This window comes from Miniopterus schreibersii (assembly GCF_964146895.1).
Source record: "Miniopterus schreibersii genome assembly, chromosome: 5".
Classification (NCBI taxonomy): domain Eukaryota; kingdom Metazoa; phylum Chordata; class Mammalia; order Chiroptera; family Miniopteridae; genus Miniopterus; species Miniopterus schreibersii.
The window spans coordinates 4,418,599-4,435,006 of NC_138106.1; the positions used below are offsets into that span (position 1 = coordinate 4,418,599).

Here is a 16,408-nt window from a genome sequence, read left to right on the forward strand (position 1 = left end):
GGCGCAGCAGTGCCTGGAGGGAGAGCCGATGTGGCTGAGCAGAGTGGTGAGGGAGGAAGGGAAGGGAGGGAGCAGGAGACACGGAGCCAGTTTGCAGACACTCGTGGGCCGTAGTGAAGACTGGGTGTTCCTGGGAGGGTCTTACATCTTAGGAGGGTCTCTCTGACTGTGAGGGACAGGCTGAGTGACTGGGGAACACACAGGGTAGGGGAGTGCTGCCATGGACAGGCAGGGGGCCATGTGGACAAGGGGGGCCTGGGAGTACAGGGTTTGCAGGTGGCCTGGGGTTGGGTGTGGGAGTGGGGTCTGGGAAGGGTTCCCACCTGAGCAACTGGCAGAGCAGAGCCGCATGTCCAGGTGAGGAGCAGATGGTGAGGAGCAGGTTCTGTGGCCTGGGAAGAGAAAGCAAGAGTCAGGACACTTTAGGTGTGAGATGCTCTTCAGAAATCCAAGAAATATAAAATCAGGGTGTGGTTAGTATGCACAGAGGGGTCAAACTGTGTCCTCCACGATATGCCCAAGTCCTAACCCCCAGTTCCTGGAAATGGGACCTTATCTGGAACAGGGTCTTCACAGATGTGATTACTAAGGATCTTGAGATGAGAACATCCTGGATTGAGGGGAGGCCCCAGATCCCATGACTGGTGTCCTTTAAGGGGGGGGGACCTGAGACCCACTGAAGGGAAGGCTACGTGAATCAGGCAGAGGCCGGAGCTGTGCTGCTACAAGCCAAGAATGCCCGGCCACCAGCTGGCACAAGGCCTGAGCCTTCAGAGGGAGCATGGCCCTGTTGACACCTTGATTTCCAGTCTGGCCTCCAGGACCCTGAGAGAATCCATTTCTGTGGTTTTCATCCACCCAGTTAGTGGGACTTGGTTACGGCAACCCCAGGACTGTAAGGCAGTAAGTGAAGCCACGAAACTGCACAAGACCACCCAGGAAGAGAGAGGAGGTGGGCCATGTAAGAAGGCTGGCAAGACGGGGGACCCAGCACAGAATGAGGAGTGGCAGCTAGCAGGACAAGAGTACAACCAGGTGATGCCACTCACACTGGTGGGGGAGGGGGGCCGAGGAGGGGGTGCCGGCCAGGTTACTACAGCTGAGGGAGAAGACAAAGGTCATGTGCGGACGGGAGAGGAGAGAACAGAGCACAGATGCAGACGTGAGCAAAGACCATCTTCATCTTTGTGTCCTTTGGTGCTGTGGCCTTTGACCAACCTCACTATCTTTAGTAAGCACATCAAAGCCTTTTCGTTAATGATTGTCTGTGTTCCCTAAAATGTAACCATAAATACTTTTGTTAGTCATGGCCAGGATGACAACCGAGATGTATACCAAACTGGTGACAGTATCAACACCAGGAGGGATGGTCCCTGCTGCTACCGTATTCTTGTCCCCTAGTCAATCATTAGTGCCTGAGTTACAGCATAAAAACAGTGCGGTAACAGGAGTCTGCACGGGGAGGGGGATATAATCTACACAAACTGCTAGGTTCTCAGTCTGCTCTGGGCCCAATCTTCCTGTAAGTACATTACCATTTAATAAATTCCATTATATTCTATGGAGTTAGCTGCTTCATGAATCTTTCTGTCTGAAGATACCTTCTCGCTAAAGTGGCCATTACACCTATGCCCCACCGTTGGACAGCGGGACTTGGCAAACCCCCTTCTGGGAAGGGAGCTCGTGTGTAGTCATCATGACATTGCCTTCTCTGGCCTCTGAGACCCCCAATCTTGAGAGAGGCCCCACACATCTGCAAACTTGTTACTATCTCCCTAGCCCTCCTCCCAGTGCCCTGATCCGCCCTGTGCCCCAGGCCGAGACTCCAGCCTGCACCATGGCCCACACCTCAACCAGGGCAGGGGCTCCTGTGGCCTCTAATCCTACCCTCCTTCCCTCCATTCTCCACTTTCCAAAGTACAAATCTGGTCCAAACCGCCCTTGCAGATTGAGTCTCAGGGGTGACCCTTGTCTGTCCCTGCCCTCCCACAGCAGCCCCCGGCCAGCCCCTCCCCCACTCCAAGTGTGGACACGTTAGAGGGATGGCCGTCTGTGGCTCCTCCAGGAGGCCGCGGCCTTGCCCAGCCTGGTAGTTCTGCCCAAACACTCTGGCCTTCTCTGAGCATGGCCAGCTGTGCACACACATCACCCACACCACCTTTCCCCATGTCTTCGCAGTGGCTCACCCCCACCCAGGAGTTGGAAACAAGAGTTGTCAGTATGAATTCAGGGTTTTTAATGTCCATGGATATAGAGAAACAGACATAGATCTGTGTATCTCACACATTCACATGAATATATGTGTGTATATATACACACATGCATGAAAGCACACACATGTTCCTGGCTCTGTCCACTGAGAGGGCCTAGGAGCAATGATACCCAGGAGCAGTGAGCACTTAGCACCTATATTTTGGTTGATACATATAATTCTCAATGAAAAGAATCAAAATTCCTCAGAAAAATGGCTGATTTGATTCCAGGGCTGGGTACAAGATGAGCCTGAAAGTTGTGCTCAAAAAATTATAAGGGTGCCCTGGCTGGTGTGGCTCAGTGGTTAGAGCATTGATCTGCACACCAGAGGGTCACAGGTTTGATTCCCAGTAAAGCACGTACCTGCGTTACAGGTTCAATCCCTGGCCCCAGTCGGGGCACGTGAAGGAGGCAGCCGATCAATGCGTCTTTCTCACATCGATGTTTCTCTCTCTCTCTCCCCCCCTCCCTGCTTCCTTCTACTCTCTCTAAAATACAATGGAAAAAATGCCCTCACTCCTCAGGTGAGGATTAAAAATATATACATTAGGGGCGTATGTCAAAAGGGGAGACAAACCAGCTTGCAGGTGCTCTCACCGGCCAAATCTGGGACAATTTAAGCAACAAAATACAACGGTAACTGGGAATAAAACAAGAATCTGCAAGTCCATACTGAAAGACAAACGAACAAGCGGGGGGAGCTCTAAACTGCAGTCGCATTCCGACAATACGCAGACAAGCAGGGGGTGGATTCGATCACCACCACTGCAGACCTCACGGTGACCACTGCTTCAGGCAAGAAGTGTCACGGGCGTCACTGCTGGCCAGTGAACGCGTGATGAGGCCAGAAAATGCACATGGTCCCAGGAGACCTGCCACAAGGCAGTTACTGTCAGTTACAAGGGAAACAGTAACTTCACAGTGGAGAGACCTGGCGGAAAACACCTCAACCAAAAGGTGAAAATTCACAACAGTAATGAGACAAATGAGCAGGATGGGCCTCCCCAAAAGGGCACAGGTGGAACTTCTGGGCAGATCTGCCTAATCCTGAGGATGTGCTCACAACCAAAAAAAACCCCCAAAAAACCGAGGGAGCTGGCTAGAATGGCTCAGTGGCTGAGCACCGACCATGAACCAAGAGGTCACCTGTTCGATTCCCGGTCAGGGCGCATGCCCGGGGTGTGGGCTCGATCTCCAGCAGGGGCGTGCAGGAGGCAGCCCAAGTTTCTTTCTCATCAAGGTTTCTCTCTCTACCCCTCTCCCTTCCCCTCTCTAAAATCAATAAAAACATACTAAAAATAAAAAAGGTGAGAGAATTGTTATGAGTTAAAACCACCAAATGCAGTATGTATGCTGGTCTAAAAAACAAAAGCTGTAAAAGACAGCTTGGGAAACAGATGTGATACGAAGTTGGTCCGAGGCAGCATGAGACTGTCAAATGCTGTGATAATGCTGTACGCCATGGTAACACCTTCGTTTCGAGGAGCAAGGACTGTGATGTTTAGGGGTATGGCCAGTTTTGTTAAATGTTCCATGTAATTAAAGAGAATGTATATTTTATGTTTGTCAGGCCCACATTTTTATACATACCCATTAGCCATATTACTTAAATCCTTTGTATCAGTGGTTCTCAACTAGAGATGACTGTGGCTCCCAGAGGACATTGGCGACATCCGGAAACACTTCTGGTTATCACGAGGGAGAGGGGTAGCTACTGGCATCTAGTGAGTAGAGGCCAAGGATGCTGCGAAACACTCTACAGTGCACGGGATGGCCGGGTCCCAATGCCAACAGGCCCAGGTTGAGAACTCCCCCCTCCACAGCCCTCCTCCTTCGCTCCTCGTCTGAGGCTTGTTCAGTGTTATAGGATCACTGCCCGTATGTGCAGAACTGTCAGCTTTCCCTGTTTCCATCAACCTTTATTTTATATATTTCCAAAGCTTGTCACGTTAATGATGAGTAACTGTACCGTTGAGAAGTCTGAAGTACTCCTGCAATGCTTTCGCCTCGGGCCCAGTTCCATCTGGCATTAGCATCGCTATGCCTGCTCCTTTTTGTCAGGACTGTTTTCCATCCCTCTGTTCTCTCTCTTCGTGCTAGGTCTAGATGTATCGCTTACACACAGAATTTAGCTAGATTTCTTTTTATTTTTTTTTACTAAATCTGGAGTTTTATCACCTGAGATTTAACCCTTTTACACAAATTGTGGTTACTGATAAATGTGGGCTCATCTGTGCCTTCTTATATTAGCTGTTTTTTTCATGTACCAAGCAAGCTTCCTTGTTTTCTTCTTTCTCCTTAACCCCCTTTGTGGAAATGATGAAGTTCTTCGTTGACCCATTTTCCCCTCTGGAACCTGGGAGTTACACACCATCTTCAGTCTTCCACTGGTTACTCTCACACTGCCTAAAACAAACACCTATATCCAGATCCGTTTCAACAATCCTTGTTCTGTCAATGAAACGTAAACGTACACTCATTACACACTTGACTGTGCTCTCTTCAGTGACTGAGACTTATTCATCTTTTTTTTTCCCCAATCCTCCCCGAGGATATTTTTTCCATTGGTTTTCAGAGAGAGTGGGAGGGAGGGAGGGAAGGAAGGGGGGTGGATAGAAACATCGATGTGAGAGAGACACGACTGGCTGCCTCCTGCACATGCCCTTACCAGGGCCAGGGATTGAGCCTGCAACTGAGGTACGTACCCTTGGTCAGAATCGAACCCAGGACCCTTCAGTCCACAGGCTGATGCTCTAACTACTTAGCCAAACTGGCTAGGGTGAGACTTACTCATCTTTATAGGCTCAGTGCAAGTAGTGAGTACACAACAATCTGGAAAGCAAACACCTCTAAGATCATTTGCGAACACTTTTAAAAGACCCTAAAATGAATTTCAGGGCATTTAAAGGTTAAACTTTATTATCTGTGGGTTTCACTTAGCTGTGATACTTCGTTCCCAATTAATGCCACATAACCTGTATAATACCATAAGTAAACACATACGTACACATTTAATACTCTACATAGTCATATAGTGCTATGATGGGGGACTTCATCAAACTTAGCAAAGTGTCTCACAGTAACTACTTTTGAACATCTGATTGACTGGTCTAGACAAATCAGGTAATTTTAACGGCATCCTATTAAGAACATAGCTACAAATAGAAAATAGTTAAATGTTTTGTTTGCACTATAATTGTCACTTTCAAAAGAGATGTAACCCAGTCGCTGTGGCTCAGTGGACTGAGCATCACCCCATGCACCAAGAGGCCACCAGTTCCACTCCCTGTCAGGGCACATGTCCAGGTTGCGGGCTTGGTCCCTAGTGGCAGGCATGCAGGAGACGGCCAATGGGTGTTTCTATCTTTCTCTCTCTCCCCCTTAGTATCAATAAAAAAACAAACAAAAGAACAAAAGAGATGTAAAGATAAAGTAGGGGGGTAGCTTCTAGAAAGGAAAAACAAAGCCCTGGTAAGCCAAAGACCAGGAGGTGACCCTGGTCCAGGCCTACTGGGGCCCAGCCCCTTTCCCGGGCGCCCAGGGCTCAGCCCAGGGGGGTCGGCTCTCCAGCAGCTGGTTCACACAGTGCTCCTCAGCCCCAGGACGCAGGGAGAGTGGCACACAGAAGCCCTTGCGGAAGGAGCCCTCCTTGCTTTCCCAGTGGCATCTGGGTCTCAGAACGGCTTCCGGAAAAGATGGCACCATGAGAAACAATCAAACTCTATACGCTGACTTCAGCAAAGCAGTGTTTCTCAGGACTCAGGTGTCAACAAAAGGGAGGGAAAAACAAAGGGGCAATGAGGCGATGTGAACTGGTTGTGAAAGCGAAGATTTCTAGATTTAGCTTTTAGTACTTATTCACATGGATTCCTTTATGATTCTAATTATGATTTAAGAACTATTTACATAGGCCCTATTTTTTACACAGGTGTCATTACATACCAGTCACAGCAAGATACAGTCCACTAGGGGACAATATCCTACCTTCCCCTTTATTATTCACATTTCCCCAACAGACTTACACTATTTGATTTCATTTATCCAGACTGGCTCGAATTTGTTTCAGCTGAGACCTGACTGAGGGGTCAGCAAATTTTCTGTAAAGGGCCAGCTAGTAAGTATTTTAGGCTTTGTGGGCCACATACTGTCTCTACTGCATATTCTTTTTCCTTAATGTATCATGAATGGCAATCGTGGCTCTTGGCCCAGAGGCCTGTAATTTGCTAATCCCTGGCCTAAAATATAGCTGTCCAAAGAGACATGTTCATAACTTATTTTACCCACCAAAAATTTGCTCTCTAGCTCAGCCAGTGTGATGCAGTTGGTTGAGCGCTGTGCCATGCACCAGGAGGTGCCCACTGGATTCCAGTCGGGGCACATGCCCAGGGTGCAGTTTCCATCCCGAGTAGAGGGCGTGCAGGAGGCAGCTGATGGATGTTTCTTTCTCCCTCTCCCTCTCCCTCCCCCTTTCTGAAATCAATAAAAACATATTTTGTAAAAATTGCTCTGCAACTCAGTTGTGCAGACACCAAGTCTTTTGCATTTTTCCTTTGATCTACAGACAGGCCCAATGCAGTAGAGCAACTCCATCCTCCAGAGCCGCCACGCAGGCGAGGGCTTTCCTTCTCAGCAGGGCACCTCCCCAGCTGCTCTCAAAAGCTGCTTCAACTAATGAGCACAATCAATTCCACTAACAGAAACGCAGGAAATTCCAGGGTAACTTCAGCTTTCTTGCCTGTGAGATGGTTACAGAGCCAGGAGAGGACTGGGGACACAGCAAGAGTCAGGAGGCATCTGCAAACTACATCTCTAGGTTTTCTTTGTGGTTGCTAATCTCTCCTTAAAACACTTAATTGATGATTCTTGTCCAAACTAAACCGCTAATATGAATTCAGCAAGCTGTCACAGAATCCAAGAAAGCTTTCAAAACTCTATACTCGAAAAAAGAGATCTTTTCCAAGACACCTTTTAGGACACTAAACTGTCCGTCACTACAGTTCAGTGAGTGGTCACCCACCCGTCCCATCTCCTATCCAGGCTTCACTCACAATCCCCACCCAGCGAGGGGCTCAGCCAATAATGCAGTCCGAGGAAAACACTGCCAATCAATCACTTTATTTTTCGAACAAGGTTTAGGAAGGTCCCACTTGAAGTTTAATATTCAAATAAAATCATAGACATTACATTCTGTTAACACAAAATCCATCCAAAAAACATTTCCAAGTCAAAAGTCCACATATGTTCACTAAAGACACTGCAAAACTCTAACCACTAAGGTGTTTTAATGGTTTTGGGGCCTGTTTTAGTAAATTCTGAACTGGATGGTCTATTACAGCTGGTCGAATTTCAATTCACATCACAGCTTTGTTTTTAAGACCTTGACTATCATCGGCATCATTAAAAAGCTGACCCTCAAACCTTTCCTGATGTACTTGTTATTAAGGGTCAATGAAGACTTTTTATGAAAAATACGAACCCCAGCCCTTCGAGGCAAGGGCCCCTCACACACGCTTTCTTCCTTGGCACTGCCTGAGCCGAGGGGCAGCACCTCAGCAATGGGCCCAGCAGCGATACCACCCTACCCGGGCCCCTGGGACTGACCGAGCCTGTTAGGCCAGAAGACAAAATAAACATAGAAAACTTAAAAAGCCGGAGATGCTCAAAAGGCTCCGCCACACAGGCACGGGCATAAAATGATCAGAAAAACAAAACGAAACAGAATCACAAAATTGTGAAGGTATCTTAAAGTTTTAAAATGAAAAACATATTTACCTGGTTATGTAAATATATGAAAACATACACAATAATGGGGACCAAAAATACAACACAAAATAGCTTAACTGACTAATACATGCAAACGTACACATATCCACTAAACTCAGGTTCCACACAATGCATTTTAGGAATGCTGTTTCAGATCAGTAGTTCTCAACCAGGGGTGACTTTTTTGTCCCCCAGGGGACACTGAGCAGTATTGAAAGACATTTTTTATTATTGAAACTGGGGCTAGTGTCCCACTGGCATCTAGTGGGTAAGGACCGAGAATGCTGCTAGAACCTCACAAGACACAGGACAACCTCCACAGCACACACATTTCCAGCCCCAAATGTCAACAGTGCCATGGTTTACTGCGGCTCTGGAGTGCCGCAGGGGTATTTCCACTTAGGCTGCAGGAAATTCTGCTGAAATGTTTGTTTGTTTTTTAAAAAGTATACAGAAACACATAATTCAATTTAGAAGAACACAAAATTAAATTCCTAATTTTTTAATGCAAAAAATACAAACCTGGCCCTAGCCAGTCTGGCTCAGTGGTTAGAGCGTCAGCCTGTGGACTGAAGGGTCCCAGGTTTGATTCCAGCCAAGGGCATGTACCTCAGTTGCAGGCTCGATCCCTGGCCATGGCCAGGGCACCTGTGGGAGGTGGCCAATTGATGTGTCTCTCTCACATTGATGTCTCTCTCTCTCTCTCCCTCCCTCCCTCCCTCCCACTCTCTCTCTGTAAAGCAATGGAAAAAATATCCTCAGGTGAGGATTTAAAAAAAAAAAGTACAAACCTTGATAAAATGTTAGACAACATACAACATATATTGAGAGATTAACAAGTCTCACTGAGGCATTATTTTTGTAAAAGTCTAATCAGACTGTTCTGGAAACTGGAATCACAGCACCTACCAATCCACAGTCCCTTCCGAGTGACCCAGCCCCACTGCAGACCCTGCTGGGGGGGCAGCTGTGCAGATGGCAGGAGCCCACCCCTCCCTGGGGACCAGACAAGGCAGACCCCAAGAGGGCGGAAGGAGGGAGCCTGCCACTCTCTCCCTGGGGTGCACTGGGAAACAGGAAGAAGAGGAGGTGGAGCTGGGCCAAGATGGAAGGGGGCAGAACTTGCAGTTGACAGTGTGCAGGAGCAGACAGTGGAGAGTCAGCGTCCAACAGAGTGGGAGGGCCAAGACCCAGGCACACATGCAGATCCTGCCAGGGCCCAAACTCAAGGACCCCAGACTCCTGGACTTGAGGTCAGCCTGCTCTCTGCCATCCTGAGACCTGACTAAAACAGTCAATCATTCTGTGTCAGTCACAGACCGCAAACAAGAAAAGCAGCATTTCCAGCAAACATGCCCAAGGCCTGACCTCACACGGCTTTACTGGGCCAGAGGGGCACCAAAGACACCTGCCTTTTGGGTGATGGCATCACCCTGAGCAGAAAAATCTCCCAAGACAGGAGCACCATCAATCCATGCTGAGCAGCTAACCCTAAGGAAAGGGAAGGCAGGCCCTGGTAGCTGGACCTATCAGGACGACTAAATCCTATCATTTAGAGAAAAACAATAAAATGAATCCAAATGTTTTACTAGCTCACAGGCCCTCAGTCTCTCAATCTGGTACATCAGTAGTTTTCAAGATTTTGAAAAAGCTCCTGAACCTTTTCTCCAAGGAATCCTAGAGTTAAGCTGCTCTGTCCCCTGGACAGGATAGCACATGGCCCTCTGAGTGAACTTCCCAGAAACAATGAATATATTGGGGGGGGGGGCACACACAAAGGGGTGGCTGGTGGCTGGCAGCTGGCTGGCAGTACCCTACGCAAACTCTGGGCAGGACAACATGGCAGGTGCAGTAGCCTCATTTGACAACCTTTGCAGCCAGGCCTTTCCACCAAATGATAATGTCAATCAGACCCTGCATGTTTATTCTAACGATTTCCAGTTCAAACTTTTTCTACGACTGTGTTGATATTTCCACTTTCTGTGTTGAAGGGGAGCAGAGTTTGACCCCAAAATATGCCACTTTGGGATATTATTTTAGGCTGCTTAATTTTAAGAAACAGCAGACCTGAGAGAAGCACCAAAAACCCAGGAGAAGTTACCCGTTGTAAAACACAATTAGATTTGTAAGGGCAACCTCCATCTGTAAGGGGGGTTTCCCTCACTGTACCTGTCCTGCTTTCACTATCAGAGAAGACAGGGACTTAAATCTGCAGCAGGTGTGCTGTGCTTTGCCCAGTCACCTCCCATAGCAGACTCTCCATCCTCAATGTCATCTTTTGCGCTAGCTGAAGGTGGTACTTAAGATGGCTTTCACTATTTTGGCAAGTTACTCAGTGTTCCTGGGTCTCTCCAAAGTATACATGTTACTAAACTTTGTTTTTCTCCTATTAATCTGTCTTCTGTTAACTTATTAGTCCAGCCCAAACTTGAAGGGCAGAGGATGATTTTTCCTCCCCAACAATGTCTTCTTAAACAGCTTGTACAAAACAGAAGGCTAACTTATAGCTGTGAGTCGTGTCACACGGGTCTAAGTGCACCCTTGTGACTCCTGCAACTTCCCTCACCCTTCATGACCCCAGACTGCTAAGTTCATCAGTACAATCATCTGAGGAAGGAAAAAAGGGCACACACATGTTCCTACTAACGAATGGGCTGAGGGCAAGTCAACTTCTGGTGCAGAAGTTCTGAACTTGGTGTCTGTGAACCTAAGTGACAAAAAATATAACATCTTTATTTGCAATCACCTCTGGCTGAAATCTAGTACTCACTCAGTTATGAGGGTCGACATTAAATCCTGGAGTCCCAGCAGACCCTGCAGCTTCTTCACCAACAGAAATCACAAATCTCTTCACAAGGCATCAGAGTTGCTTCAGAAATCTCACTGTCACTTATCTCCACTGCAGAGAAATTACTGGAGCCAGGGCTCAGTCTGTTACTAATTCAGCTAATGAGGGGCACGTGAGGAACTTCATCACATTTGGTTCAATATTTTGATAACTGTATTTATGTATAATGTGTTCTCTTCTTGACCCTATTTTATCTAAAACAGCGATTTTTCAACTGGTATGCCGCAAGAATTTTTAAAACATGCAATACCTGACTATTTAGTCAGGGGCACTGACCTCTTTTCCCTTAGACTGCCAAATTAAAAAATGACAACAGCAAACACAACAATAGCCATCTGGTGTGAGGCAATCAAAATTAAACCTTTTTTTTTTTCTCTTGGTCAGATCACTAAAAAAATATTTTTTAGTAATTAGTTTATGTGTGCCATGAGTTGAGAAAGGGTGAAAACCGCTGATCTAAAACATCTTTATGGAGAGCCAGGTGGGACCCAGGAAAGGCCCCTGAGGGCAGATGCTTTGCATCAGTAGCAGTTTCAGGGTTTTCTTCTCAACAGTTTCAAAATGCTTAACAATTTGCAACAACAATGAAAGTTCCAACTAGAATGTTACGGCTCAGGTAGTACTCTTCTAAAGTTACAATACACTGATACAAATGTAAATAGATGTAAACTAGAGGGCACCCCTGCATCCTGCTGACACCTAAATGGCGAGCACAGACCCTGCCCTGCCAAGGGCTGGTCCCCACCGCCCTTCACCAATCGCCATGCCCGCCGCCACGCTCCGGGGGAGGCGGCTCCTCCGGACGCTGGGTAAGAACGGACCCCGTCGGTGAGCATCACACTCGGGCACGGCCGTCAACGCCGGAGCGGAGGCGCACACGCCGCCCTGCCCCCCGAACCCCGGGAAAAGGGGAGGGAGCAGGCAGGCGCGCGGCAGCCCGCCGCCCTCCAGGCCAACGTACCAGCTAGGGGCGCACCGACGACCACCGGCCAACATCTTTATGTCTCACCTCCATTCTTCCTTGGGACAGTTAGGACATACTGTATAAAGTACTATGTAACCTATTACAACATGAGGTATAGTATAAATATATTCCCTTTTGCGGTATGTCAGGAAAAAAAATCATAAACTTATACCCAGCTAAAGTGAGGGTTCCGTTTACCCTGAAGTGGAAAGTGCTCACTTCCTAAGGAAAAAAACAGTAGCTTTCATAGAAAGCTAGCTCTTCCCATCTAAATTAATTCAAGTCTACCCCCTGACCCGCCAGATCCATCCTGGATGATCGAGCTCACCAAACGCGCATCACTTATGGGCGCCCCCCAAACGGTCCGCCTTCTGTCCGCAAACACCGGTTCTAAGAAGTACTTAGGGGTCCACCCCCGAAGGGCACCCCTAACTGGTGCCGCGGACCCACTTAACAGGACATTTCCAGAGCCACCAGACGCAACCTGCCCTAGTTGCCCCGACGCGACTCACGACTTCTTCCTCGAGGAACGTGAAACTCCCGCGAGCGCCTGCCCACGCTGGACACGTCCACTCACTATTTCAAACTGGCCGCTCATCCCAGGCGAGACCTTCGCAACGGCGCCCAGACCCGGGCGCCCCGGCCGGAGGCACAGGGCCCAACGCCCCGCCACGCCGCAGCCCGCCTCCCTCTCCCGTCCGCACCCCCGGGCCCGACCCCGCCCGACCCCGCAGGGCCAGCGGGACCCGCACCGCCGGAGGCGCCCGACCCGGACGCGCCCCGCCTGCAGCCGCAACCGCCATCTTCCCGCTCCCGCCCCGCGGAGCACCCCCCGCGGCCGCGGCACCAACCGCCGGGCCCGCACGGCCCTCCCGCCTGGCCCCGCCCCCGCCCGCGCGCCCCCGCCCGCGCGCCTCCCGCCTCGCCCCGCCCCCGCCGCGCGCCCGCGCGCCCCCAGCCCTGCCCCGCCCCCGCCCGCGCCGGGGCGCGCGCCGCGCTCCGTGAGGGACGGTGAGGAGCGCGCGCCTCACAACGGGCCCCGAGCGGCGGCGGCGGCGGCGGCGGCGGCTTCCAGAAATTTCCGCGTCCGTAAACCCGCAGTTAGAAACGAGGTGGGCGCGCCCCCGCGGCCGCCCGGCGGACGGCGCCCCTCCCTCCCCGAGTCCTTGGCTCCCCTCCCCCACACGCGCCCCCTCCCCGCCCCCTGCCCCGGGCGGCGGGTCCGGCGCGGCCCTCCCAGGCGGCGGCGGCCCTCGGAGACCCAAGGGGTGGCGACGGGGCGGCGGCCGCGGCGCCGGCGGGCCAGCGTGATTGATAGGGACGGGGCGGCGGAGCGGCGGCGGCGGCGGAGCGGTTGAGTGACAGCTTACCTGGGTGCCAATCTTCATCACACTGACAAGCGGCTGCAGCAATCGGGACCCGCAGTGCCGCGCCCGCGTCCAACCGTCACGCCGACGCTGGGCCACGCGACACAGCCTCGCTCAATGGGAGGAGGGCGACGCCGACGCGCGCCGCATCAATATTCAGGGAGGGGGCGGGGCCGCCCGGGCCCGGGCCCCGCCCCGTGCCTGCGCCGCCGCGGCGCGGGGCGGGGCCTGCCTTCCGGGGGTGGGGAGCGAGGCGGGGGCGGGCGGTAGCCGGCCCCGCCCCCGCCTCGCGAGGGAGCCAGGCCCCGCCCCCGGCCCGCGGAGCTTCCCGCCTCATGACTATGCAGCTGGGGGGCGTGGCCTGGGCGCGCCACGCCCCCTGCGCTGCCTGCCCCGCGGCCGCGAGGGCTCCGCGGAGCGGGCTCGGGCTCGGGCTCGGCGGGACCCAGGCGGCAGGGGCCCGGCCCTCTCGGCGCGTCCCGCCGCCGGTGGCCCCGCGCCGACCCCGCCTGCCCTCGGAGGCCCTCGGAGGCCGACCTGCGCGGGCGCCGGCGCCGAGCCCGCGCCTCCCGCGCGCGCCCCCTTTGTGCGCAGACCCCGCAGCCCGCCTTCCCGGTGGGCGCGATCCCGGACCGCACGGCGGGTGCGCGCGGGTGCCCCCCGCCGCGGCCGACCTGTGCCCCGTGCCCTCGGCCTCCTCCCAACGGCCGGCCTGGCCCCGGCTCCGGCTGACCCCGGGGCGGGTCCCAGCCCCCGCGGCAGGCGCGCCCCTGGCCCCGCGCTTTGCCTGGAGCACACCTGTCCCCAGGTGACCCGCGCAGACCCTGCCGGCTGGGGACGTGGCCTCCCCGGGGGGCGGGGAAAGTGGGGTCTGTGTTGCTCTGCGCGACTTCAGGGGCGGCGTCACCTGCCCCTGGGCAGAGGCCTGGGCGCGTCGGCCTGGCGGGCACCCCCGCAGGACTCCCCGTGCGGGACGGCTGAGGAGTCCGCAGGCCGCTGGCAGGCACCCCGGGGTGGGCATGTGTGGCTGGAGGCTGCCTGGGGAGGGGGCCTGTCGTGAGCACCGCGCAGGGCACCCCCGTAAATCATCAACACGCGAACTGGCAGGCAGAGCCCGCGCGGCCCGCGCTGCATCTTCCAGGGGAGCAGCAGGGGCTGGGCAGGGGCAGGAGAGGGGGCGACGCCGAGAACCCGGCGGCCCCCACTCCCGCGCGTAATGCGCAGGGCCCCGTGCGAACTGGGGATGCCCCCGAGGTGGGCGCGCTCCGGGGCAAGCTCCCGGCTGCCCCAAGGGGCCCTGAAGGCGCCCTGGCCTCACCCACCCGCCCTGGTCCCAGCCCCGGTCCGAAGCTCTCATCTGGTTCCCATCAAGGGTGTGAGGCTGCGGGCGCAGGGGAACTGGGAGGCGCTGGGAGGCCCTGGGGGAATGGGGGCGCCCTGGGGGAATGGGGGCGCCCTGGGCGGAGCCTGGTCTAAGTCGGGAGGCAGATCCGGCCCAGGCCCTGCGCCCACCATCAGGTCGGCCTCTGTGTTCTGGTCCCCTCTGCCTGCCTGTACCCCCATAATCTGTCTCTCCTCCTTTTCACGGGGCTGTCTCCAGAAAAAGAGAGAGGGCTTGAGGCACTATCATTATCGCCTTCGGGTTTTGTGGCCCTGAGGCTCGCACATTTGGGAGGCCCTCTTTAGGAAAAAGAATTCGATCTTAGGGCGGGCGGTGCACGGAACCGGCATTCTGGCCCAACCGTGTTTAGTGTGTGAAATAAAAAGCCACATGTAAGTGTTCATAGACATACTCATGACAGCAGGTGCCGTCGGGCTGGGAGGTGGGGGGCACAGTGGGGGCAGTCAGGTGGGTGGAGGGGCCCCCACATCCTGGCCCCCCCGGGCTGGAAAACGCTGCTCTGTAGGGCCACGCATAACACATACTCTGCCTGTGGCTTTATGGTGTCCATTGTTCTTTCAGGTAAAAAAAAAAAAAAAAAGGTGTTCCATGAAAAACAGCGGCCGAGCCAGCGGGGCTCTTGCTCCACAGCCGCTGGACCTGGGACTGCAGAGAATGGGATGTGTTCTTCCCAGCCCCTTGCACAGAATATTAAAAAGTTGCCCCTTCAGTAGTCAAGACTTAATAAAATTAATAATTTCTGCTTCATCAAGGACCTTCGTGGTGAAACTGTCCTATTTTACAGTGAGTGCCCGGTAAGGAAGAGCCGAGCGATGAGCAGTAGGATTTGGTGTCACTACGCGTCCGTCCATCTGTGCAGAGGAGCCCAGGTTTCACCCATCGTCTCTCTGGGCCAGCATTGCAAATGCCGCTATGAAAAAGGCAAGTAACGTCACAGTGTTATTATAAAAATAGCTTTGACCATACGAACTCCCTGAGTGGGTCTTGGGGGTCCTTGTGCTCGTGGACCACACTCTGGGAGTCGCTGGTTGGAGTTCGACGGCGCAGAGAAGGAAGTTCTTGAAGCTGATTTCTCGTTAGTTATCTGCAGGGCCTCTTAGAGTTTCCTTTTCCTCACTCACGTCTCTCACTCGCTTATTAATTTCTACTGAAGGCCTCACCAGGTGCACGGTCCCGAGCTGGGTGCTACATGTTAGATGCAAGCTCACCTGCTTGTTCGGACTGGAGTTCGATTTTCAGGGACCCTCCTCCAGGGTCTCTCACACCGCCCGCCAGAAACTGTTCAAATGTTGTAATAAAGTGTATGCTCCAAGAATTCTTCAAATTGCTGGATTCTAGAGTCTGATAAAAGCCAGTTGTTCAAAGGGGTCATTTTTGGATGAGGTCAGTGAGCCGTTGAAACGTGATGACCCACAGCAGGACAGAGCAAGCCGGCAGGCGCGCTCAAGTATCAAGGAATTGGAAAGGATTTAAGTCACACAAAGCAAGTCCTCCCACCACGGTGGGACTAAAATGCAGACCAAGGGCAGAAAGATAACTGGAAAATCCCCAAATGTTTGGAAGCTGCGTAACATGTTTGTGGTCAAATACACGTATAAAGTTTGCCGTTTTGACCATTTGTAAGCGTACAGCTCAGTGACCTTGGACACACTCACAGTGCTGTGCTGCCAACCCCGCCACGGCCCCCAGAGCTCCCTCTTCACGCAGCGGAGGCTCTGTGCCCATTGAGCAGGCCCCCTTCCCCCTCCCACTCCCCCAGACCCTGGTAGTCACAGTTCCGCTCTGGGTCTCTATGATGTCTCCAGGCGTCT

General features: G+C 52.8%; 1 protein-coding gene across 6 annotated transcripts in view; it reads right to left on the bottom strand.

Moving 5' to 3' along the window:
• Positions 1–13,317, bottom strand: part of PKNOX1 (PBX/knotted 1 homeobox 1) — a 39,515-nt gene extending 26,198 nt beyond the window's left edge. For 2 of the 6 annotated variants that reach the window (XM_081137778.1, XM_081137776.1), the window contains exons 1-2: positions 13,199–13,284; positions 324–392 (exon numbers count right to left, since the gene is read on the bottom strand). The gene's annotated coding sequence lies outside the window, so the exon portion shown is untranslated. Of the gene's footprint in view, positions 1–323; positions 393–6,537; positions 6,625–10,786; positions 11,576–13,198 lie in introns of those variants that run through there. The other 4 variants (XM_081137773.1, XM_081137774.1, XM_081137777.1 and 1 more) reach the window with 4 other exon arrangements.
• Positions 13,318–16,408: the final 3,091 nt, after the last annotated feature.